At 54.0% G+C, this 24,004-nt stretch overlaps 1 protein-coding gene and 1 long non-coding RNA gene across 5 annotated transcripts in view; one reads left to right on the plus strand and one right to left on the minus strand.

Moving 5' to 3' along the window:
* Positions 1 to 17,614, minus strand: part of PAK6 (p21 (RAC1) activated kinase 6) — a 38,209-nt gene extending 20,595 nt beyond the window's left edge. Inside the window, exons 1-3 of one of the 4 annotated variants that reach the window (XM_058427786.1) lie at positions 17,592 to 17,614; positions 16,046 to 16,127; positions 3,392 to 3,503 (exon numbers count right to left, since the gene is read on the minus strand). The gene's annotated coding sequence lies outside the window, so the exon portion shown is untranslated. Of the gene's footprint in view, positions 1 to 3,391; positions 3,504 to 3,666; positions 3,762 to 3,989; positions 4,132 to 16,045; positions 16,128 to 16,924; positions 17,545 to 17,591 lie in introns of those variants that run through there. The other 3 variants (XM_058427785.1, XM_058427787.1, XM_058427788.1) reach the window with 3 other exon arrangements.
* PAK6-AS1 (PAK6 antisense RNA 1) lies at positions 3,787 to 6,006 on the plus strand. The gene is made up of 2 exons (XR_009209777.1): positions 3,787 to 4,023; positions 4,142 to 6,006. It is a non-coding gene; the product is annotated as a PAK6 antisense RNA 1 (long non-coding RNA).
* Positions 17,615 to 24,004: the final 6,390 nt, after the last annotated feature.

The raw sequence follows: 24,004 nt of genomic DNA on the forward strand, positions 1-24,004 counted from the left end.
GGCGCGATTAGAGCTTACTGCAGCCTCGAACTTCTGGCCTCAACCCACCCTCGCACCTCAGTCGCTTGAGTGGTTAGGACTAGAGGAGCATACCACCGTGCCCAGCTGGGAAATTATACTATTCCTTTATTCAGAAAGTATCTATTATGGACCTACTCTACTCCAGGCTCTGGGGGCCATGGTAAACAAGAGGAAATCCTCACTCTTGTGTGGTTTAGTTTGCTTCTTCCAAACAGGTGTTGCTCTAGGCCAACCTTCTGCAGCCAGAAGAGATGGTAATGCAGGATCTGTGGGACTCCTGACGGGGTCTGACCTTCCCCTTGGCCCAAATTTCAGTCCCTCTGGCATTCCCAACAGGAGGCTGCCCGCACTCTGCTAGAACTCATTCAGCGATGAAAAGCTCCCCCTGCAGCCCCTGCCTTCTGTCCCCTCTGTCCCCTCGCTGATCCTTGTGTGGAGCTGAACCGTCTCACCTCAGCCCCTACTGGGGTCTGAGTCTGCCATCTGCTCCTCTTCACGTGACTCAAGAGTCAGGAGAGGTGGCACCCCAGCACCCTATCCTGGCCCCCAAAATACACGGGGGAAGGAAATTTCATCTGCTTTTCTGCTCAGCCGTCACCTGCAGGGGAGGAAGGTCCTAGACGCAGGTTGTGGCCCTCATGTGGATGCCCACAACATTCAGACAACCTGCTCAGGGTCAGTGTGCTGAAGTGCGGAGAGGCCCCAGGAGGATGAGCAGGACCCTGAAGCTCTGCTGTCCCACTTGAGGGACCCAGAGAGATGCAGCACGGGCCAGGGCGGACAGCATGACACGCAACCTGCCAAAATGTTTGGGCTCCCTGCCTTTGTCACCATTCCCACACCACTGGCCCCAGTGAATCCCCAGGGGAGAGATAATGGGCTGCTGTTTAAAAGAATACAATAATACAGCTCGTTCAGTCGCTTGTGTCAACACTCCAGCTGAATGACAGGCTGAAAAGCAGGCCGCCCAGCCAAGGAAGGTCAATATTGACTCAGGCCCTCCTTCTGGGCCCAGCTTCAGCCTGCATGGACACTGCTGCGGTCCAGCAGCAGCTCAGGCTAGAACAGCCCTCTGACCTCCGTTTATTGTACCTCGAATCCCAACCCTTGCCTATCCCCTCCTGCTGCACAGCACTGGGCTTTCCTGGGCGTACGGTTATTTCTAAGGCAAGACCTGAAGAATGGCTTCCTGGGAGGGCTGCAAGCCAGGGACCCTCTCACTATCCTAGATTCTTTTTTTTTTTTTTGAGACATAGTCTTGCTCTGTTGCTCAGGCTGGAGTGCAGTGGTGCAATCTCGGCTCACTGCAAGCTCCGCCTCCCAGGTTCACGCCATTCTCCTGCCTCAGCCTCCTGAGTAGCTGGGACTACAGGCGCCTGCCACTGTGCCCAGCTAATTTTTTGTGTGTTTTTATTAGAGACGGGGTTTCACCGTGGTCTCGATCTCCTGACCTCGTGATCCGCCCACCTCGGCCTCCCAAAGTGCTGGGATTACAGGCATGAGCCACCGCGCCTGGCCTACCCTAGATTCTCAACAGTCTCTGCACACAGAGGTCTGAGTCCTTAGCATAGGGTCCTCAGTGCCTAGCTAGAAGGAACCTCTGGCATCCCTAATCACAAGATTGCCTTTTTTTCTACAGCTCTTAACTTTCCAGACCTCTATTTCACCTCCTTACTTTACACTTACAACACCACTGTGAGTTGGGCTGAACCTGCTTTGCTGGGCCCATTTTAAAGACAGCAGGGAGCTGGAGAGAGAAGGAGGAGGTGAGAAAAGAAAGGTATGCTTATAAAGTGCCCACCACATGGAGAGACTGTGCTAGGTGCTTTTTATTAGTGCATCTAATGGCTAATTGTAGCTACTGCAAGCTCTGTTTTACAGATGAAGAAACTGAGGCTCAGAGAGAAGTAATTGTCCAAGACAGTAAGTGTGGAGCTGGGATTCAAAGTCAGATCTCTCCAACTCCAAACTCCAGGCTTATCCACAATGCCGTGCCCAGAGAAGTCAAATGACCTGCCCTGGATCACACAGCTGTGCAGAGCAGAGATGGGACTGGAAACTCAAGCCAGAGGCTCCCTCTGTCCCAGGCAACAGTTGAGGTTCCTGGGTCACCCATGAACACATGAACATGTGTGATGTGCAGGGGATGCTGCTGTTTCTGATGCCCAAGCCAGATCCTCTTCCAGAAATGGCCCCTTCCCTGGGTCACCACGAGGTCCAGAGACCCTGAATTAGGGTCTCTCACTACTCACCCTCCAAGGACCCCTACCTTTACTTTATTCCTACTGCTTTGCTCTAATACCCTCTGACAATAGCTTGCCAAACAGCCAGACTGCCCTCAAAGCTCTCCAGGATGGGAGAACTCGGAGTGGTTTAGCCCTTCCCAACATAGCAGCTGGAGGCTGATGAGGCAGTTACTCCCCACAACCGCCTTATGAGGAGGAAGGCATTCGCATTCCCATTTTACAGATGAGGCCATTTATAAGTTTGTAGAGAAGTGAAGCAACTTGTCTAAGGAGTCAAAGGCAAAGTCTGGATGAATTCAAACCCCACTCTCTTCGGTTCCAAATGTGTCTTCTGCCACTGTCCGATATACTATGGAGGAGAATTCATGGCATTGCAGGCTCAACCTCACCTTGCATGGAACCAGGCATTTTTTTACCCAGTGTGGCAACCGGTGCCACACCGGCCACCAAAAACGAGCGTGGACACAGACCTGAGCCCCTCTGCCCCCTTCACCCAAGAAAAACAAGGCAGAAAAGCCCCCAAAAAACCACCAGAATGGGGCAGGATACAGAAAACGCAACCTACACCCTGGGAGCTCTTCATGGCTTAGCCTCCAGTGCTCCTAGCAGCACTCACACTCCAGATCTGATGCGACCTGAGCAGGTCTGGAGATCTGGGAATGAGCGGTGGGCTGGGATGTGTGGAGCCGCAGCTTCACCTGTGACTCCTGCAGGAGTCTCCCGCGGCTGCCTCCCACCCTGCCCTGCACAGCCACTGGGCCTGCCACCACCCTTTCTGTTTGGGAACCTCTTCCCCGGCATGAATTCCCTGCACTCTGCTGCGGTGACACCCTCACCCAGGACAGGCATCAGACCTGAAGATGGGCCCGGGGGCAGGGCGGGCCATTTGAGGTCTTGACGTCTACCAGCCTACGGTGGGGCCACGGGGCAAAGTGGTGGAAGTGACTTAACATGCACCCACTAAGGATCGAGAGACGGCACCTGGAAGGGACCACCTCCGCTGCCTAGCAGTACCAGGAAGGAGCCAGCCCAGGAGGGCCACCTGCCTGCCCACTGTCCCTCCCTGCCTGCTCTTCAAAATGGGTGCAGAAGGCTCTAGGGCCGGGGGCCGCTCGCTCACTCACCTTCCGGCGCCTTCCGCCTCTTCCTCGCGACTCCTCACCCGCACTGGGCCGCTCTCTTAGGCGCTGAGGAGAGGGAAGACCTGGGACCTTGCTGGGCCAGTCCTCCGCAGGCCTGCGCGGAAACAGATCAGAAATGCATTATGGCAAATGTAGCAAGTGTTCCCGCGGGTGTTGCGACTGGCTGGCGTCCAGGTGCTGGGAACCGCCCCGCGCCCGCCTCCCGACGGAACTCCTGGCTCAGGTGCAAGAGGCGGCAGGCTCTTTGCGGGGCTTACGGGGAGAAGGGGACGTTGGGCGCAGCACCGCTTCCGGGGCGGCCCCTCTCCAGCCGCACTCCGACCCGGCGCGGCCACCCGGCCCCAGCTCGCAGGCCCCACTGCTGCGCCCTCTCGGGGACGCGAATGCCCCGCGCTGGGCGGGCGCCCGCGGAGGGAGGTCCCGCTCCAGGGGCGCGGAGCTCCAGATGCCTGCGCCCAAGGCCCCTCGCCTGGCGCCGGCTGGTCCCAAACTTCGGGGCATGGGCACCCAGGAAGGGGGCCGCGCGTGTTGGGAGGCCCTTCCTCTCGCCGCGACCCTCCAGGGCAGCCGGGGAACCCACCTGCGGAGCGGGGAGCCCGGGAACGCTCGAAGAGGTCTTGGGAGCCGGGCCCGCCCTCCGCGGGAGGGACCTCGGCGCGGGAACGCCGAGGAGGGGCCGCGCTTACACGTTGGTGCAGCGCCGGCTTCACCTGACAGCGATTTTGATTTCAGGGTGTGGCCTCAGGTAGGACGCGGCGGCGAACCCAGAGCGCGGGAGAAGTTGCCGATGGTCGCTGGGGCCTTGGCCAGGAGCCCCTCTGCCCGAGGGGCGCCCTGCTGCTCAACTCTTTCTCTCCACCAGCTTGTCCCCAGCTCCCGCCCGCCCTTCGCCTCCAGGCCCTGGCCTGGCCACAGCCGCGGGGACCTGCCTGCGGCTCCACGGCCCAGTGGCCGCCTCGCGAAGACCCATCCTGGAGAACCAGCTGGGCGCCGGCTGTGTATAATCACCTCGTTCGCTGGCATCGCAGATGCACGCTCCAAAGCCGCGGGCCGACTCTCCCGGGCCTGAGCGGGGCCGCGTGTGCCCACCCACACATCCTGGAGAGCCCACGCGGGAGCCGGAAAACCTGTCACCTTGGATGATCTGTCCCATGTGGACAGGGCCCCAAGACTGTGCTGGGGTAGCCCCTTGCACAGGCAGGAAAGCAGGATTTAAGGGATTCCAGTTCCCTTGTCAGACCTTGCTCAGTCCTAAGTCCTGAGGACTTTCTAGCCTGAGAGTCCTAGGGCAGGAGACCCGCACCCCCAGAGCGGCTAGGGCCTGTTCCGGAGCCCCTCCGCCTGTGATTTTGTTCCAGAGTCGGCATCCTCTGCTTGTCCTCAGCAGTCCCTGCCTAAGATCAGAATGGCCATTCCAAGGGGCTCACTCCTGGCTGCCCCTGTGCCATGTTTCTTTTGGGGTACAGGGTGTTTTCTATACTGGGGGAAGGGACAGGGATCACCTGTCTCTTCCCCAGATAAAGAAGTGAGAAGGCCTTTGCTCTCCTTGTCTTGGGGCCCCAGAGAGAGGCTGTGTGCTGGCTGAGAGCTGAGGAGGTTCTGGCTTGGAAACTCAGTACATGTGGACTCCAAATGGCTGCCCTCAAGTGGTGGCTGGGTGACTGCCAGTGTCACAGAGCGGGGACCAAGGACAGTGCAGGGATTTTAAAAATCATTGTTGGGCACCTCAGACTTCAGTGATTAACTGAGGTCACTATGGCCACTTATTTTTGTTCACTGATTCTTTAGACGCATCAGTCTACTCACGGCCCAATCTTTTGCATTACAAGTTGTACTGGTTTCACACAGTTCGCTCTAAGGCGCCCACCAAATAGAGCTCAGGCAACCCGTGGGAACCTGCCAGTCCCAAACAGGTCTGTCCCCTGTGTAGCTGCACCACAAACCCAATGCCCTCAGCTTTCCTAGGGAAAGCATGGTGCCAGGTGCAGATGCTGGCCCTGTGTGCTGTGGGACAGTGGTGTGGGAGCCAGCCAGCTAACCATACCCTGCTGCCATCCCCAACATCCCCAACACATATTTATATTTAGTTTTTGTTCTCCTCCCCTTACTCTGTCGTCTCCTCCTCCTCCTCTTTGTGTCTTTCCCACGCAGATTCTTTCTCTTTCCTCTGACTGGACAATACTATAGGCCTGACCCGCTTAGACAAACTCTGACCGCCTGTGGTCACCCAGGAAGCTGACTGCTAGGCCTCGGATGAGGGGGCAGTGGGAGGGGGACCAGGTGATACCAGAATGGCTCCCCCCACAGATTCGTTACCCAAGGACATGGGTGCACTGGTCGAATGCTGGCTGCAGAAGCAGAATGTGCTGCGTGGAGGTGGGAGAGATTGGTTGCCGAGGATTTGAAATGAACCATGAACCAAAGCTAGAATGAAATGCATTATATTGTCTAACCTAGAATCGACACCCTAAATTATTTTTACTGATTCATGAATACACATGTGAATTATTTTCTTTTGCTACAAATGCCTTATATACCCAAACCACAGCTCCGAGAAGTGCTTTTGAACAGAACTACAATAAAGTATGAATGTTAGATTATTACCAGAAACGAACTGGTATTTAATTTGGTTTGAATCCAGGCTTAGGTACCCTAGAATGGCGACTAGCCAAGTCCCATCCTCACCCTATAGAGAATAACTCTAGGAAACCTTGGGTTCCTCCCACCCCTTGGGAGCTACAGTGGGTTTGGGCCTTGAGAGAGGCAGAGGGTCAAGTTAGACTGACCAAGGAGGTGATGAGTCCCCCATCACTGGAGGTATTCAAGAATAACTGTCAGTTGGGTAGGCCAGAGAACTGGATACAAGACTAGACTAGGGAATCCCTCAGGTCCATCACAACGCCAGTTTTCTGCACTTACAGTCTCATCTACACGAGGTTCAGCTGCACTGGGTTGCACGATCCGCCCCGTTGCCACGCCCCTCCCCACACATTGAGACAGCTGGGGATACACACTGAATCATCCATTCAGGGTAGGTCCTGAGTGATTAATTCCTGTGTGTGACTCTCCCCCTTCTCTATTCTCCTCTGATCCATGCCCAGCTCAGCCCTGCCCAGGAGGAAAGGGCAGAACAACAGCACAGGAAGTATCAGGAGCAGTCTGGGGACAGTGTCTCCTGCAGCATCCATGTGCCACCCTCTGGCCTTGTTCCCAGGTTGCTGTGCTGAGCACAGGGGGCTCCAGGCACATCCTCCTTTGAGGAGCCTTGGCTACTGGCACAGACCTTCTGGTTGAAGGAATTGTCCAGGCACTCGCATTCTACAAATTGGGTAGGATCTCTGGAAGAGACACCCAAAACACATTTCACCAGGGGACATGGCTCTTGGAGTGGTGCCATCTCAGAGGCACTGGCAGGCCAGTATGGTTTGGGAGGGCAGCAAGGTGGGCACATCGGGTGGGGCAGGCGCTTCCCGGTTATCCCTCAGCCTGTGGCTGTCGGGGCCTGTTGTAACATCTGAGCGCCAACAGCCAGGGCTGAGTGCTCGGGCTAGGGCCAAAGAGGAAAGATAGGGATCAGCTTGTGGTTTAGAAAGACAAACACATTATCCCTTCCCTGCATCTTTCTGCTCCATGACTTGAAAAGTTTCCTGGGGTTGAGGAAGGCGACTAACAAGCTCTTTTACTCCATTCAGACTCCTTCCTCTGGGCGACTCTGCCCTCCCCTAATAATAGAAATAATAATGGCTGCCAATGATGGCATGCTTCCCATGGGCCAGGCCCCGTACAAAGCTATGTACCTGTGCTACCTCCCTCAGTCTTCACAAGAACCCTGGGATGGAAGTCCTGTACAATTATTATTCGCATTTTACAAATGAGGAAACTGAGGCTCAGAGTGGTTAAAGAACAGCTGAAGGTCTCATAATTACTGCTATAGACTGTGTCCCCCCAAGATTCATCTGTTGAAACTATGTCCCCCCAAGATTCATCTGTTTAAACCTAATCACTAATACGAGGGTATTAGGAGGTGGGGTTGTTGGCAGGTGATTAAGTCACGAAAGCAGAGCCCTCATGAATGGGATTCATGCCTTTATGAAAGAGGCCCCCAGAGAGATCCCTGGCCCTTTCCATCATGTGAGGTTATAGCAAAAAGACAGCCAGCTCTGAACCTGGAAGCAGGCCCTCACCAGACACCAGATCTGCCAGCACCTTGCTCTTGGGCTTCTCAGCTTCCAGAACTGTGAGAAATAAATTTCTGTTGTTTATAAGCCACCAGTCCATAGTATTTTGTTATCCAGTCCAGAAAGACTAAGTAAGCCAGTTACTGAGTGGAGGAGCTGGAATTTGAATGGAAGTGTATTTGACCCCAAAGGTGGTGCTCTCAACTCTGCTGCTTAGAGGCTGCTGGTGCCATGGAATGTTTGAACAGGCAGTGGGGAGAGACCAACTCAGACCTTAATATAAGGCATTTGTATTTTAAAAAATCTCTGCCCAGGAAGGCTGTCACATGAGACACAAGAGGGCTGGGGGCGGGGGTAGGAGGACGGTCCCTCCCTATTTCTGTGTAACACATGAGGACCCCCACATGGCACTGGGTGTGAGGGGCAGAGGGGTCCTCAGATTCCCCCACTCTGTCACTGAGTTCCCTGCTAGGAATCAGGTGCTAGGCTTTCCTGGCCACAAGCCAGCACCCTGCCTGAAGTTCCTGCATCCCACATCTGCCCTTCACAGACCCAGATGGCCCAGTCACCTCAGGCCCTCAAGCAGGACCTGCCGGGGAGGTGGGGGCACGTGTGCTGGATTCTTGGCAGGAGGAGCCCTGCGGAGCTGGGGCTCCTAGAGGGGTCGCTGCCCACTCACCCTGGAGCCCGAAGCCTGGGAGAGAGGCACTCTTGGGAGAAAATCCCTTCCTCCCCCTCTCCTCCAGCCTGCCCAGCACCTGCTTCTTCCTGCTCCTCACCCTGATGGGACTACCCATCTCTCTCTGCTGATGGGACCAAGAGGGAGGTGCAAACCTCTGAACCTCCGAGCATCTGGAAGTGTGAGCCGAGGGAGCTGACACTGCCAGGACCTTGGGGTCCCCAGGCAGGAGGGAAGTTGACGGAGTCTGGCTGCAGAGCCATGGAGTCCTGCGGATGGGAGCCCTCTTGCCTCTCAAGACTTAAAGCATATCTCTGGCCTCAGTTTCCTGAGGCGTGTAATGGAAAGAGTACCTCCCTCCCTGGGGAAGGTGGTGGAATAATAAGGTCTAGAGCATTGGGGTACAGGGCTATGGAGGAGCAGCACCCCCAAATGGGGTGAGAGGTTCTTAACCCTCAGCCCTCACAGCTGCGGAAGGGACCAAGGAGAAAGCTCCCCTCCCCGGCCCCGGGCGTGCACACTGGAGCTCGGTTTGCTGTGTCACGGAGTAGAATCCCAGGATTCGTCCAGAAAACAAGGCTGCCACTTGCTACTAAATCAACCCAACAGGTCTGTTCACCCGGGTTCCAGAAAGACAGCCCAGCGCCAGGGAGCAGCACTGTCTGGGGCCTGGTTAGGTGTTTTGGAAAAGTCCATGGGTCCCCACCCGGCTGCCGGACAGATGTGTCCTGCTGATACCCTGGGCCTCAGCAGAACCTCGAGCCTCTCTCTCTCTGCCTGCCTTTCCCTCAGGTTCTGCATCTGCACTAGGCTTCCTGTGCCAATGAGAATATATAAAACCATCCTCCCCAAACACAACCTGACACTGGGGGCTAAACCAGCTTGACAGTCCCAAAGGGGCCTGGTGACCCCGGGAGGAGCCCCTCAGATGGAGGGACCATTGCAGCCTGCGGTGCCCGTCCCAGGTGCATCCTGGGCTACCCTGGGAAGGGCTGGGGAACAGCAAGAGCCAGATCCGTGGTAAGGACACTCATTTTAGAGACATGATGGATTCATTTAATATCTTCTCGCTACAATTGCTTTGTAGCGCCTGCTCTTAATGGCCTCCAAAGTTCCATCTAAATATCTTTTGCTGGCAGTTTAGCTCTCTGGCTGGCATTTTTGCTGGAAGAACTAACAGCTGAATGCCTCCTTGAATGGGAAACTTTCATTGTCTTGTCTTCTCTCTTCTGAGCTTCCAGTGACTGCCCCAGGTCTGAGGCTGGAGCAGGGCTGTGACTGTGACACCCCTGCGTGGAGCCCAGTGGCTGATTTTCAGGAAGGACAGGTGAGTGTGGGGGAGCAGAGGCCTGTGCCTGACTAGGGGAGGGCCCAGGCCCAAGCTCCAAGGAAGAAAAGGGGGTGTGAGGACGCAAGGTATTTGTTGCCTGAGGCCCACCTCCAAAACTTTGGGCAGGACACCTTAGCTCCAGATGCACAAAACTCACAGGCTCTGGGCTGTGCAGCCCCCTAGGAATACTAACTAGCTGGCCCCAGAGTCTATGGACCTCTGCATGTGCCCTGGGTCAGAAGGCATGACCTGTCTAACTGCCACATGGCGTGTCTGTGCCATGCTGCCATCCTTCTCAGGGTCCTCCCTTCCCCAGCATTCTGGAACACACCGGACAGAACCCCTTGACTGCTGCAGGGGTGGTTGGCCTGCTGGAACATTTATTTGAACGCTGACATAGGAGGGTTCTGGTAACACCACTGCCACACCCTCGTCAATGGCTGGTACAACAGCCTCTGCTAGGATGATGGACCTCATCATCCATGAGGCAGCCCCTCCTCCTGTCCCGACCACCCTCTCCTCGACAGGAGCCCTGAATGCCTGCTCACTGGCGGCCTTGCATTCTTTCCCCCTGGGGCCGGCTCCATCCCTCCCCAGGATCTGAGACCTCTACCTCTCCCCACCTTTCTGGGTCCCAGACACATCATCATCAAGATCCACTCTAGTGGAATAGAAAAAGTCTTCTTGTCTAGCTTGGGCCTGGTGACCGGTGACAAGTGACAGGCCTCCTGCTTCTGGGAACTGACCTCTGATGGTCGCTATTGGACATGTAAATGCCTGCCTGGGGTCAAAAGTCTACACTGATAAGAAGATCACCTGAAGAACAGGGCCTCCCAGGTGCCTCCCCTACCCTCTGCCCCAGAATCTCCGTTCCATCTCTGATACTCATCATGACTCCCTTCTTTGGCTTAAGACATGAAGTTACCTGGGACAAAAAGAACTTGAATCAATCAATTTATAAATTAGTTAGATCTCTTCATCAGGGAGTGGCCTGGTCCCCAAGAGTGGCCTGGGTGCCATGTGCAAAGTTTATCCTCGGGAAGCACTTGACTGACAAGCGTAGGCTGGGCTGTGGTTTCAGGTCTAGCAGAATGCAGGGGGGATGGCAGGAGGCACCCAAATAGCACAATAGAAGCAAAGGGGGGACCTGCCCAGCCTCCCAATGTGTCAGGCCAGTCTGCCTCTCCCAAGCCATCAAGTTACCCAGTGGTGCTGTCTGCTCCTGCATGGGCCCCTTGGTAGCACGGGGGTGGAGGGGCAGCCTGGGTAGCAAGAGTGCTGGGCAGGCAGCTGGGGATCCCTGGGCTGGAAACTGACTCTGCCATTAGTTAGCTGTGTGGCCTCAGGACCCACTTTCCTTCTCTGGACCTCTGTTTCCCACTCTAAAATTATGGGGGCTGGATGAAACATTCTCCGGGGACTCCCTTTGGCTTGAATGTGCTACAGCAATCTGAGATGGCCAGCTCTTTCCTGGGGCAGCCTTTTCCTCCTCAGAGCTCCTCTTTGCTGACCTGGGACTGTGCTCTGGTGGTGCAGGAGGCTGTGGCATAACTGGTCCCCTTGCTCCCTCCACCCTCTGTGCTTTCTTGCATAATTCCATAAGCTGAAAGAAAGAAAATGGAGGCTGGAGCCTCTCCAGGCCAGGAAGCTGAGCCACAGAACCAGTCCTCCCGGTTTTAAAGTTTTAACCCTGCTGCTGCTGCTGCAGCAGCCTTTAGGAGTCCTGGTCACCAGGCAGGCAGGCAGGCAGCAGGAGGCCTTGGGCAAGGTGACTGGTTTGTTGCTATCTGCACTGAGTTGAGTGGGCTGGTCCCCGCTGCACTGGGATCAGAGATCAAAACACAGCACCAGCTGAACTGAGCTTTCTGAACCTGCTTCCCGGGACACCCAGAGGATCCCTCACCAGGTCCTTGACAGCCTGAAGGACACAGCTCTGCTTCCAGCCCCTTAGCAAGAGGCCCAAGGAGCTGAGTGCATGGAGGCTGTGGGCGGACCAGAGCACAAGAGATTGTTGCCTGGGCAGAGAGACACTGGGATTTGCTGACCGAGGCAGCACTTTTGGGGAATAGGTTGCCACGGAGAATCCACAGGTTTGCAAAAAAAGTCATCACTGTCCCTCCGTGAATACTTGGCTCTCTGCCCTGCCTAATGTGTCGTGATGAGGTTTTGTAGGAAATGCTGGCCAGCAGAGGTGTCCCTTTGCTGGGGCCGAGGGAGTTGCGGCCTCTCACGTAGTTATGAGGGAACCTGTTTTTTCACATGTGAGTTCCCCCAGACCAAGAAAGCCTGTAATGCTCTGGGATTGCCTCGTTTTTCTTAGGTGAATAAGCTTTAGGATTACCTTTCCTAAATTCATAGAACAGATAATCCTTTGTAGAAAAAACAGGCCGGGTGTGGTGGCTCACATCTGTAATCCCAGAACTTTGGGAGGCTGAGGTGAGTGGATCACCCGAGGTCAGGAGTTCCAGACTAGCCTGGCCAACATGGTGAAACCCCGTCTCTACTAAAAATACAAAAATTAGCCGGGCATGGTGGTGGGTGCTTGTAATCCCACCTACTTGGGAGGCTGAGGCAGGAGAATCGCTTGAACCCGGGAGGCGGAGGTTGCAGAGAGCCAAGATTGCGCCACTGCACTCCAGCCTGGGCAACAAGAGCGAAACTCCATCTCAAAAAAGAAAAAAAAAGAAAAAGAAAAAAAAAGAAGAAAAGGAATAAAAGAAAAAACAAAAGTCTCTGAGATGGAGCCTCACGATTACTGGCAATTTTTTTTTTTTTTTTTTTTTTTTTTTTGAGACAGAGTCTTGCTCTGTGGCCAGGCTGGAGTGCAGTGGCACGATCCCAGCTCACTACAACCTCCGCCTCCCGGGTTCAAGCAATTCCCCTGCCTCAGCCTCCCGGGTAGCTGGGACTACAGGCACGCGCCACCATGTCCGGCTAATTTTTTGTATTTTTTAGTAGAGACGGGGTTTCACCGTGTTGGCCAGGATGGTCTCGATCTCTTGATCTCGTGATCTGCCCACCTCGGCCTCCCAAAGTGCTGGGATTACAGGCGTGAGCCACTGCACCTTGCCCACGATTACTAGGCATTTCTAAGCCACTTGCCAGAGTGATCCAGGAGCCTGCCGTGGCCCCGCCTGGCCCCTCTGCCTGCCACATCACCAAGTGTATGCTTTAGATGGGGCTTAGCAGAACACGGTTCCTCATGCAGTTAGGACCAGCGTGTGAAAAAAGCTTCCAGGTCTCAAAAGGAGTAGGGCCAGGGCCACAGCCCGGCTCTCGATCCCTTCACTAGGGGCAGCCCACTTCAAGTCCTCAAGACCTCCAAGTCTAGACCCCAGAAGGAGGAGTCTCAAGTTATTCCTTAGAAAGCCTCAGTGGACAAACAATGTGCTATTTGGGAAAAAAATACACCTGGCATTATTGTTTCTTCCCAGCTTTCCTGGGCATTCTGAGAGCTTTCGTTTCTCCTCAGAGGAGGGTTCTTTCAAAGTCACCTCCTCCGTGAAGCCTTTCCTGATTCCCCCGAACAAGGTATGGTCTCTCCTGGCACTTTGTTCCTCTGACACCAGTTATCATCATGGTGATAATAGTTATCTCTTGCTGAACATGTACGTACGTGCCAGTCATGCCATTCAGAGCATTCACTTATTATCTTATTTAATCCTCTCAACAACCCTAACTCATAGGTACTATAATTATCTCTGTTGGACAGGAGAGGAAATTGAGACCCAGAGACATGAAGTAACTTGCCCGAGTCACCAGGAAGAGGCAGCACCAGGCCTGAGGCTCACACTGCTGACTTCATGTTAACCAACCACCATCCTGCCTCTTCCCGCCCTGGTCTATCTCCCTGAGCCTTCACCTCCTCCTGCAACTGCAGATAGAAGCTGCTTCTTCCTTTGTTTGTCATTCTCAACTTATCTTTTTTGTCCATCTTTATAAAGTTCTATGTTAAGAACCATTGCACAGTATTGGTGTAAACTTATAAATCATCTGGGCTGGATGGGTCATGGCTGCCAACTTCAGCGATGAGTCGGACCCAGAGTGGGCAAAAGGACGAAGCCACCCGGCGGCTGATGGTGGCTTTGTGGCTCTGCTTGTTTCTGGCGCGGTTGGCCCCACGCTCAGCTCAGCTTTCCTCTCCACTGCTCTGCTGCAGGACTATGAGCATCCCCAGGGCAAGAGCTCTGTCCTGCTTTGTCCACGCCCTCTTCCTGCCACCAGTCCTTGCACCTAGTAGTCAGGCCATGGCTGTCATCTGCTTGGCAGCCTGTGTGCCAGAACAAGGTGCTGCCTGGACCCCACACCCTGCCAGGAAGAGACACGGTCCCCTTTATCTCACATCGCACTCTTCTTGCCTTAGCCCTTCCTGGGCCCTAGGGCTGAGCTCTGGTGGGATGGAGGGCGCCTCCTCAGAAGGGGACAGCTTCCCAGGCCCAGGCAGACTGCTCGCCCTGGGCAGGAGGGCCAGCCTTGGCTTCAGCAAGTTGAGAACTCATTCTGCCCTCAGAAGCTTCCATTTGCAATGCTCCTCCCCAACCCGCTGGCTAGTCCACCTCTTTCTACCAAGGAGGCTCCCAGAAATAAGCTCTCTCCTTGAGGCCCGGTAGGTGCAGGCGGCCAGATGCCTCCTGATAAGCTTTACTGGCATCCTTCCTGCTGCTTAGGTCTCAGGCACTGCTTCCGCAGCCTGGGCCTTCCTGCTCAGGGCGACGAGGGCATCTTACGGGAAGGACTTTCTGCTTCAGTCCACAGGACAGCGTCCCATGAGTCCTTCCTGCCTTCTGCACCCAGGACACTGTGTGCAGTGGGCATCTCTGGGCCATTTGGGTGAGGAATTCAATCTTTCAGTGTCTTAGCCTCTTCCCTGCCCAGTCACCTATGCAGAGGGCCTCTCCCACAGAAGCGGGCTGGCATAAGAAGGCCAGCTGTCTGGAGTCCTCCCTGAGCCCTCAGGACCCCAGGCAGCCTTTTCCTTTCCTGCTCAGCCTGCCCTGGCTCCTACTGTCTGCTCCCTCCTGGCCCAACCTGCTGCCCGCTGCTGGCCTGCTGTCTGCCTAGTGCTCGACAGCCTTGGCCCCTCTGCCCCCAGCTGGGCAGCAGCCCCTGCTCAGCTCTGCATGCATGGAAGACTCCTAGGCACAGAGTCACCTTTTGTGAGGCAGCAGGAGATACCCCCACAGCTGGGGCATTCTCATCCAGGAGCCAGGTATGGGAATTCACTGGCATGAGAGACACTTATAGGTTCCTCCTGACTCTGAGCACATGTGCTCCTCCAGGGCAGGGGACTTTTTGGTCATCCTTAGGAGTTGTGCACAGAGCGGGCTTTCTTTGGCTGGAGACCCCACCCACTGCACCCTCCCTGTGTCTGGCAAGTCCGGGAGGGCCCAGAGCACTCACAAAGCATCACTTTGTCCTCGGGGCACTGGACAGGCCGTGCAGTCCCCACACTCCCCCTCTCAGGTGCACGGAGCTTCCATCTAAATCAGCTGCTCCCAGAAGGGCTTGCCTCTGGTGCCGACCCTTCCCTGACCAGGCGCTCTGTCACTAGGGCTCCCAGGTGCCACCTCCAAGCCTGGGCCAGGACAACCGCCAGGGAAGCCTGCCTCTAGAGGGGACTCCTTGCTTGCCCCAAAGGCCTCAACCCCAGCTAGATGAGCTCCCGTGGGGCTGAGTCCCAGGCCCACCAGGCCTGGGGGCCACACGGCTCCTAAGCTCATCCTCTCCTCCTGCAGCCCAGTTCCCACCAGAACCAGCCTCAGGAAGACCCCAAGCAGAACAGCACAAACCTCTTGGTGTACAATGCCAGGGAAAGGACAACTGGAGACCGCAGGACATTAGCCTTGCTTCCCGGTGGGGCCCAGTGCTTTATAAACCCGAGCTCACTGGGCCCGATGTCCCCGAAGCTGACCAGGTCATCCACCCTGCAGCAGGGGTGGGGAGACCGAGGCCTGTGAGGAGTGACCAGGCTCGGCCAGGCAGCTCCCTGAACCTGCCCTGATGCTGAGTTTCAGAGTCAGAATCTGTGCCAGGTAAAACCCAGCCAAAGGGTGTGACTGGAAGCCTGGGACCCAGCAGTGCTCCCTAAATATTTGTGGAATGAATACACAAGGGAAATGTCCCAGAGGTGGTAAAGTGAGAGGGGCCTTGGATAGGGGTGTCCTGGTGGCACTGGCTTGGCCCAGAAAGGGCAGGAAGCACATGCAGGAAGAGCAGAAACAAGCACCTCTCCCTCTAGCTAGGGAGCCAGAGTCCAGCTGGGATTGGACTGTTTCACAATCAATCTGGAAAGAAGGTGGCAGGTCTGGGGGGGAGTGGAGCCCCTTGACCCAGGAACCCACAGCTGTGAAGTTAGCCTCCCTGTCCCAGGTGGGAGGCAGCCTGGACACCTTGGCACCCCCATCCCTAGCCCAGGAATCCGGAGCATGCAGCAACAGTGGGGACCTTACCGTGGCTGCTCCTTCTGGGCAGCGGGCCCTGTGTTCTCCACTGCAGGCTGGTGCTTGTCTCTAGCCCAGGAAGCGGCACTCCCTTCAGGCAAAATAGAAAAAAAAAAAAAAAAAAAAAAAAGGAAAAGAAAACCTCAGTGCTTTTCTCACCCAGCCTCTTCTCTTGAAGGCTCCTGGTTGGTGTTGTCCTGCCACTGTGGGCACACAGCCTCCCTCCCTCTGGCAGCTTACTCACTGGTGCCCGCAAAGCTGCCAGCTGTGTGGGGGAGAAGGGACCTCCCCCCTCCTCCTGACACACACTGGGGCATGCCCTGTGGGGACCAGGGGCTTGAGGTGGCACCCGCTGGGTCCTGATCATGGGGAAGCTGTGCCCTGGCTAGCACCCTTCTCACTGAATGTGTCCCTGTGAGCTCAGCAGATACGCACATGGGTGCTGCCTGGCCCTGCATAAGAGAGTGACAAGGTTCTTGGTAGGAAGCTGTTTCCTTGGTACCCAGGCCTGCCAGAATGAAAGGGCAGCTGATGGGCTGTCCAGCCCCCAGTGATGGGCTCTCACCCTGGCCAGCCCCTCCGGACGGCTTCCTACCTGGGCATCTTGCTGTGTCTCTGTCCTGTGCACCCAGACAGGGCCTGGGCCTGCCAGGGCTAGCAGCTGCTCCTCACCCTGCTCAGGCCGTGTGTCTGGCGTCCCCTCTCCCTGACGCCCATCTCAGGGCCTGCGCCCACCCAGCATCAATTAAAATAAACTCCTATCAAGCCCCCAGCCAGCTCTCTGCTGGACCCAGCTGCTGTCCCCAGCAGGGGGACGGCACACACACTGGCTTACACACTCTCGCACTCACACACACGTGGGTCCACGCCCAGCACAGAGCCACCTACCTGCCCAGGCCAGCCTAAGCCAATCCAGCCTCGCTCTCCAAATGCCACTCCGACCCCAGAAGCCACTCCTTTACAGAAACATCCCCGTGGGAGATGAGTTCAGAGCCAGCCCGGGAGGACTCCAGTCAGCTCGGACAAGACTGCCCTTCTGTCCCAACACCTCCAGAGGACACACACGGGCAGCCTGACCACCATATCTGCTATTGCACTCTGCCTGCTGCCACAGCCCCCGGGGCACCTCTGGCCCCCACAGCGTCTTCCATATCTTTATGGGGTGGCAGCAGACTCACAGCAAGTCCCATCTTCCTGGAGCCCAAGGTAGGGAGGAGGGAGCTAGAAGGGGCGGGACTCAGGTGCAGCTCCAAGTTTCCAGCTCCCAAAATAATCAGATGCAAAGAAGAAGCAAGAACAGCTCGAGGCGGGCGGTGACTCAGTGCTAGTGGGCCGGCTTAGTCACCTGGATGGCTGCTGGCGGCTCCTGGCACATCAGGACGGGAGCAGCGCCCTCCCCCACCTGCCTGGACCGTGGCTGTCTCCAGAGTGTGGCCGCGCAGCCCAGCGCCCAGGGCTGCCTGGCAGGCGAGGCCGCTCCACCCCGCTCCCGCCCATCAGGGCCCAGCGGCCCCGGCTGCGGCGCGCCCCTCCTCCACCGTGCGCCCCGGCTCACTTTGGGATTTCTCCATTAAATCCTCAGGCATCGACCTGCTCCTTTGGGGCGCCGAGCTGCTCCAACGTTGCTTGGCAATTTTGATATCGTCGGGGGTTGCCATGGGGAGGAAGGTGATGTCATTGACACAAAAAACCCACTGAATTTACAATCAGCTGGGGCTGGAGCTATTTATAAAAACACGTTTTTCTCTGCCTTTCTTTGCTGAAGGGGAGGAGGAGGAGGGGCTGCCTGCCGGGCTCAGGGTGAGCCTCCCTGCTGTCCTTCCTACCCTTGCCCTAGAGAAGCCAGACCTCCTTGGCTCACCCCCACCCCCACCCCCCAGAACTTGGTGCTGCGCATTCAGACCTGGCAGGTGCTGGTCTCAGCTGGTTTTGCTTCGAAGGCTGAGTGGCACATGGGAGGTAAGGCAGGGTGGGTGCTGGCTTCCTGGGCTGGCAGGGACCAGAAACCAGTTACTCAACCGGGTCCCTTTATTTCACTGCCCCTGGTCAGAAACAGAGGCATTTGCTGGTGAGGCAGTTTGAGCTCCTTGATGTGCCCCCCTGCCAGCTCCCTGGAGCACCAGGTGGATCCCAGCCTTCCACAGTGCCCTCCCCATCCCTAGCCTAGTGTCTCCTCCACTGGCTCCTTTTCTTCTCCTAGTGTCCAATCGTGGGCTGCCCAAGCTCCAGGCTTGGTCTTCGGCTCATCTCTCTCCACACTCAGCCACCACTCCGCCAAACACCTTTTTTCTGTGGCTTTGACCACCACCTGGGCAAATGCTTGCCCCAAAACCCATTTTGTGCCTGCCCCACTTCAGGCGCCACCTCTGATGGCCCAGCTCCCACTGCCAGGACCCACTGGCTATTGACAGCCAGAGGGAAGCCTGGGAGTTCTTGACTCTTCCCGTCCCTCAGTCCCTTATATCCAAGGTGGCACTCGGCTCTACATTTTATTTTTGAAAACTCTTTCTAATTTTCTTCTGTAGCAAAGCCATGTTGTGTTTGGTTAAAAGCCCAGGCTCTGAGTTTTCAGTCTTCCGCATCTCAGCTCCGTGTTCATCAGTTGAGTGACCTTTGGCATGTTATTGAACCAATTGAACTTCAATTTCCTCATCCACAAAATGGGGATGATTTCACCCGCCTCACAGGGCTGTGGAAATTAAGTGAATAAAGTTTCTGGCACAGAGACTGCTCATCTTGATCCCAGTAAACATTAGTTTTTATCTACCCCTCCACTGATGGCAGATTAATCTTCCCAAACCATGACCCCAGGCACCTTCTGTGCCAAGGTCTCAAGCTGCATGCGTAGACATTTTGATTGAACGCAGTGTTAGATGTCATGGCATTAAACATAAGAATTTCAATTTGTGGCCAGGCACGGTGGCTCACGCCTGTAATCCCAGCACTTTGGGAGGCTGAGCCAGGTGGACCATGAGGTCAAGAGATCGAGACCAGCCTGGCCAACATGGTGAAACCCCGTTCTACTAAAAATACAAAAATTAGCTGGGTGTGGTGGCACGTGCCTGTAATCCCAGCTACTTGGGAGGCTGAGGCAAGAGAATTGCTTGAACCCGGGAGGCGGAGGTTGCAGTGAGCCAAGATTGTGCCACTGTACTCCAGCCTGGCGACAGAGTGAGACTCTGTCTCAAAAAAAAAAAAAAAAAAAATTTCAATTTGTGGTCACTATGAAACATTTTCCCTTTAACTAGGCTATCAGTTCCCTTTGGAGAGGAACTCTGTATTTTTCTTCTTTTTGTATATCAATGTAATTTTGTGTGTAAACTTACAAATAATCCACTTCTGCTCTGTCTCACTGATGAATGATCCAGGAAATGCAAACTAAAACAAAAGGGATGTGACACTCCCTGTCATTATACAGTGAAAAAAAATGGCAGGTGGGAGAGTGAATTGGTACAGTCTTCTTGGAGGGCAATTTTACAGCCTTGACCAAAATTTCAAAATGTGTATGTACTTGATCCAGCAAATGCACTTCTAGGAATCCAAGTTAAGAAATAGTTGCACATCGGCCTGAAGATATTTGTATAAGAATATTCACGGTAGCACTGTTTGTAACTGCAAAGAATTTGAAGCCACCAAAATGTGCATCAATTGGGCAGATTAATTGGGTGACAGATCTATACAGGATGGTACATCCCCATGCAATGAAGTATCTGCAGCCTTAAAATGAATGAGTTTGGTCAGTCGGTATGTATGTACCAGCTATGTGTGTACCGGTATGTATGTGCATATGTATGTATGAGGAAGGATGACCACGATAGTTGAGCGAAAAGACCAGGTTGATCAATGTTAACTTGAAAATGAGATGGCATAATCTCATATAAGTTTTTTTATTTAAAGATATTTCTATATCTGTATGTTTAAACCGCAAACTGTCAATGTGGTTATCCTTGGAAATAGGAGTGGTGGTGAGAGGGGTCTTTCACTTCGGACTTTTTACACTCTTGCATTGTTTCAGTGAACATGTATTGTTGTATTTAAACAATACGAAAGTAAAAATAAAGGAACGTATGTTTTTAAAACTAATAATAGGCCAGGCGCGATGGCACACGCCTGTAATCCCAACACTTTGGGAGGCCAAGGTGGGTGGATCACCTGAGGTCAGGAGTTCGAGACCAACCTGGCCAACATGGTGAACCCCATCTCTACTAAAAGTATAAAAATTAGCTGGGCGTGGTGGCAGGCACCTGTAATCTCAGCTACTCAGGAGGCTGAGGCAGGAGAATTGCTCGAACCCGGGAGGTGGAGATTGCAGTGAGCAGATTGCACCATTGCATTCCAGCCTGGGCAACAGAGCGAGACTCAGCCTCAAAACAAACAAACAAACAAACCCTAATAATAGAAACCCAAGAGCTGTGGAGAGTACCTAAAACTTGTATATTTGAACATTTTCCTCTGCAAATTCCACTTTAAGGCAATGTGGGGATATGGAAAACACTTTTTCTTCCTTCATGTCTTTCAAATTTTCAGAAATGTTGTTAGAGGGAGGGGCAACATGAAGATGTGAAGGCACTAAGGCAGGAGATAGAGTTTATTACATTAAATTCAAAACACTATCATCTTATTCAGATAATAACTACAATGACTCTCTTTAAGAAATGTAACATTTCTAAGTTTCTGCCAGTTTATGAGAAGCAGGCGGAAATTCCTGAAGAAACATCAACAATTTCATAAATCAAGAAAAATCATGTTTTCCAGATTTCTGCTATAGTAGCTAGCAGAGATCATAGCCATTTCATGAAAGGAACTGAGAACTAAACAAACCAGCTCCCCTGGATCTGCATCAGTCAGGTTCTCTGTCAGCCTGGAGAATCAAGTCCAGAACAGAAGCTATGGCAGTCCTGGGGTCTCTAAGCATCAGGACTGACTGCAGTCCCACAGATCGCCCCTGCCTGGATGAGAGGTGCTCCCACCATGCTGTCCACCTAGTGCATCCTTGCAGGGAAGGAGTCTGATTGGCTGGCTCAGGGGAGGGTATCCTGGAGACAGTGCTTCTGTTATCACACGATATAGGGAGGAAAGTTAGGGTGCTGTTACTAAACCAAAGGGGAATGGGTGCGGGAGACCAAAGGGGACGAGCCAATGGTTGCCACAGCATCTTTGCCTCTTTTTCTAATTATTTTCAATTCCTGAGTGTGATAATCAGCCATTGTTGATATTTGATTCCTGTCTTGTGAAACTGATGGGCTGTGCAAACTGAGACCAGTTCCTCTATTCTATCATGTTTCATGACTTCCTGATTTGATGAAAGGATCTGCAAATTTAGAACCATTTTTTCCACAGGCTGTAAAAGGGGGGCTCCACCGACCTGCAAAGGTATGGCTGCTGCTGCAGTGGGCAGGCCAGCAGATGCTTGTGCTTTTGGGCCAGTGGTGGGCCCTGGTGCTTAGCACATGGCAGGTGCTCACGTAAACTTTGTTGAAGGAATAAATGAACATCTTTAGAGGTTCTGTGCTCTAGCCACCCTCCTTAGAATGCGTGAATCCCAGAGCTGAAAGGCACTCTAGGGATATCAGCCCTGTCCCTCCTTCTACAGGTGAGAAAACCACAGCCCCAAGAGATTAGGTGACTCAGCAAAGCCTCAGAGAAAATTAAAGGCAGTCAGGAACTCAGCTGTTCCTCCTCACAGACCCCTTTGCTGCCAATGGCAGCCCCATGCTAGCAGCAAGCTCTGAGTGTGACAGATCTGTAATTTGGTCAAAGGCAGTGGTGGTGCTGTCACCACAGACATTTCTGCCTTTGAATCTTGGCTCCCGGGGATTTGCAGCCGCATGAATCAGTCAAGCCAGTGTCCTTTACAATTTCTTAAAGTCTTTTACTGTGTTTTTGTTAATGGACATATACAGTACTTGCAGTCTCAAAAGTAATTTGCCTCACCTGCACCATTATGGTGAGTTGGATTCAGCTGGAACAACTGTTTATATCAACCTTGTCCCACTGCATGGTTTTAAAGAAACCATCTGGGGATGTGTTTGGAAAGGCCACGTAGCAATGAAGTTCTAAAAATTTTCATAAACCAGTGCTTCCCAAGTTTTCCTAAAGAATAATACAAACTTTTAGAAACAATGCCTAGGGCTCCAGTGTGTGGGTAAAATCCCTTTGCTGCCAAATTTTTCTAGATCTTCAGATTCCTCCCCACACTCCACACCTGCTTGTGCTGCATGTACAGAGGGTGCCTCACTCAGGCCTTCTGATGGGCCTGTCTCCACCCACCTACACTAGTGTCAGCGCCTCTCACCGCAGGGCCAGGAAGGGAGGAACAGATTCTGTCCTCCTTGCTTCCCACCATCCCAAGCCAGGGCAGGTTCTGGAAAGGAAGGGCTTGATTAATGAGCAGGTGTTGCCACTGGAGGCCTGTATATCCCACACTCCAGAGCTGGCCTTACCTTGGCGGCACCCGTCAGCCCTGCGCCTCCAGGAGAGCTAGGCCAGAAGCAGGGGCTCTACCTTCAAGAGATTTTTCTCAAGCTCCTTCCTTGGCAGGGAGGGTACAGAGGAACAGACGCTTCCTGGACATCTGCCTGCTCCCAAAGTATTGGCAGCAAAGTGGGGGATGACTAGGTCCTGGGGTCCTCAGTGGGAAGGAAGTTTCAGGGCCTTGTCAGATAGGTCCCTTGCATGCCCTCCCCTGTGGCCCTGCTCCCGCTGTCCTCCTGTGGGCAAGGTGTGTGGAGGATGCTAGCAGGGTCCAAGGTGGGCACAGTCAGTGACAAGAGACTCAAGTGGCCAATGTCAGCAGACAGCTGGAGAGAGTAGCAGGTGGGCAACATTTGGCAAGGTCTTCCCTTTTTACCCAATCTCTAGTCACAATGCTACACAAGATATGAGGGAGGGGAGCACAGGCCAGAATCTCATCAGTATTAGAAGTGGCCCTGGCAAGGGACTCTGCTGTCGACTTCCAGAACAGTTTTCCCTCAGGAAAAAGGGTTTTCAGGCTGGCCGTGGTGGCTCACGCCTTAATCCTGGCACTTTGGGAGGCCAAGGCCTGAGGATTGCTCGAGTCCAGGAATTCGAGACCAGCTTGGGCAACAGTGAGACCTCATCTCACAAAAAAATAAAATTAGCCAGGCATGGTGGTGCACATGTGTAGTCCCATCTACTTGGGAGGTTGAGGCTGCAGTGAGCTGAGATTTGGCCATTGCACTCCAGCCTGGGCAACAGAGTGAGGCCCTCTCGAAAAAAAGAAGAGGGGTTTTCAAGTAAGTGAACAGGGAATGAAATTCTTTTTGCCAGGACCAGGTGTATGGAATTGTGAAAATACTTAAAAGATTGGGGTGGCAGCAGCTGAAAACCCTTTTATGTGAAGTCTCCAACGAGTTAGGCATAGTACATCTAGGCTCTTTCCATCTGTGATTCCATGGAATCCTTAAAACACCATGAAGTAGTTATTACCCCAAGTTCTACAGATAAGGAGTCTGAGGCTCAATGTATTTACACATCTTGTCCCAAATCAGGAAGTGGCAACGCCCTGGCTTTCCTTGTGACACCAAATGGCTGAGGCAGGAACTCACTGGGAGCTTTGACTTGTTTCTGGGTGACTGAACAGATGGCTGAGAGGGAGCCACTCAATCAGGGTCTGGCCACAGCCTGCCGTGACAGGGGCTGTGGGTACTGCTACAAGGGATGTGCCTCATTCTGTGCTGGCTGGACGGAGGCCTACACCTCAGTGGGGAGTCAGCTCTCAATTGCCAAAGGCTCAGTGGCTGGCAGCAGGCCCGGCAGAGGCCTAGCCTGTGGATGAGCCTTTCCCAGGAGCAGCCCCTATGGGAGGGGCTGGCCCATCTCTGTCAGAGCAGGAAAAGTGGGTGACTACCAAAGACTGGCTGGGACTTCACTAGGGATAGGACCAAAAATAAAAGCCTTTTGTCAGTGAAAGCGTCACCCCTGCAGACCCTGACCAAATGACCTTAG

This window comes from Hylobates moloch, unplaced genomic scaffold (genome assembly GCF_009828535.3).
Source record: "Hylobates moloch isolate HMO894 unplaced genomic scaffold, HMol_V3 SCAFFOLD_14, whole genome shotgun sequence".
Lineage (NCBI taxonomy): Eukaryota > Metazoa > Chordata > Mammalia > Primates > Hylobatidae > Hylobates > Hylobates moloch.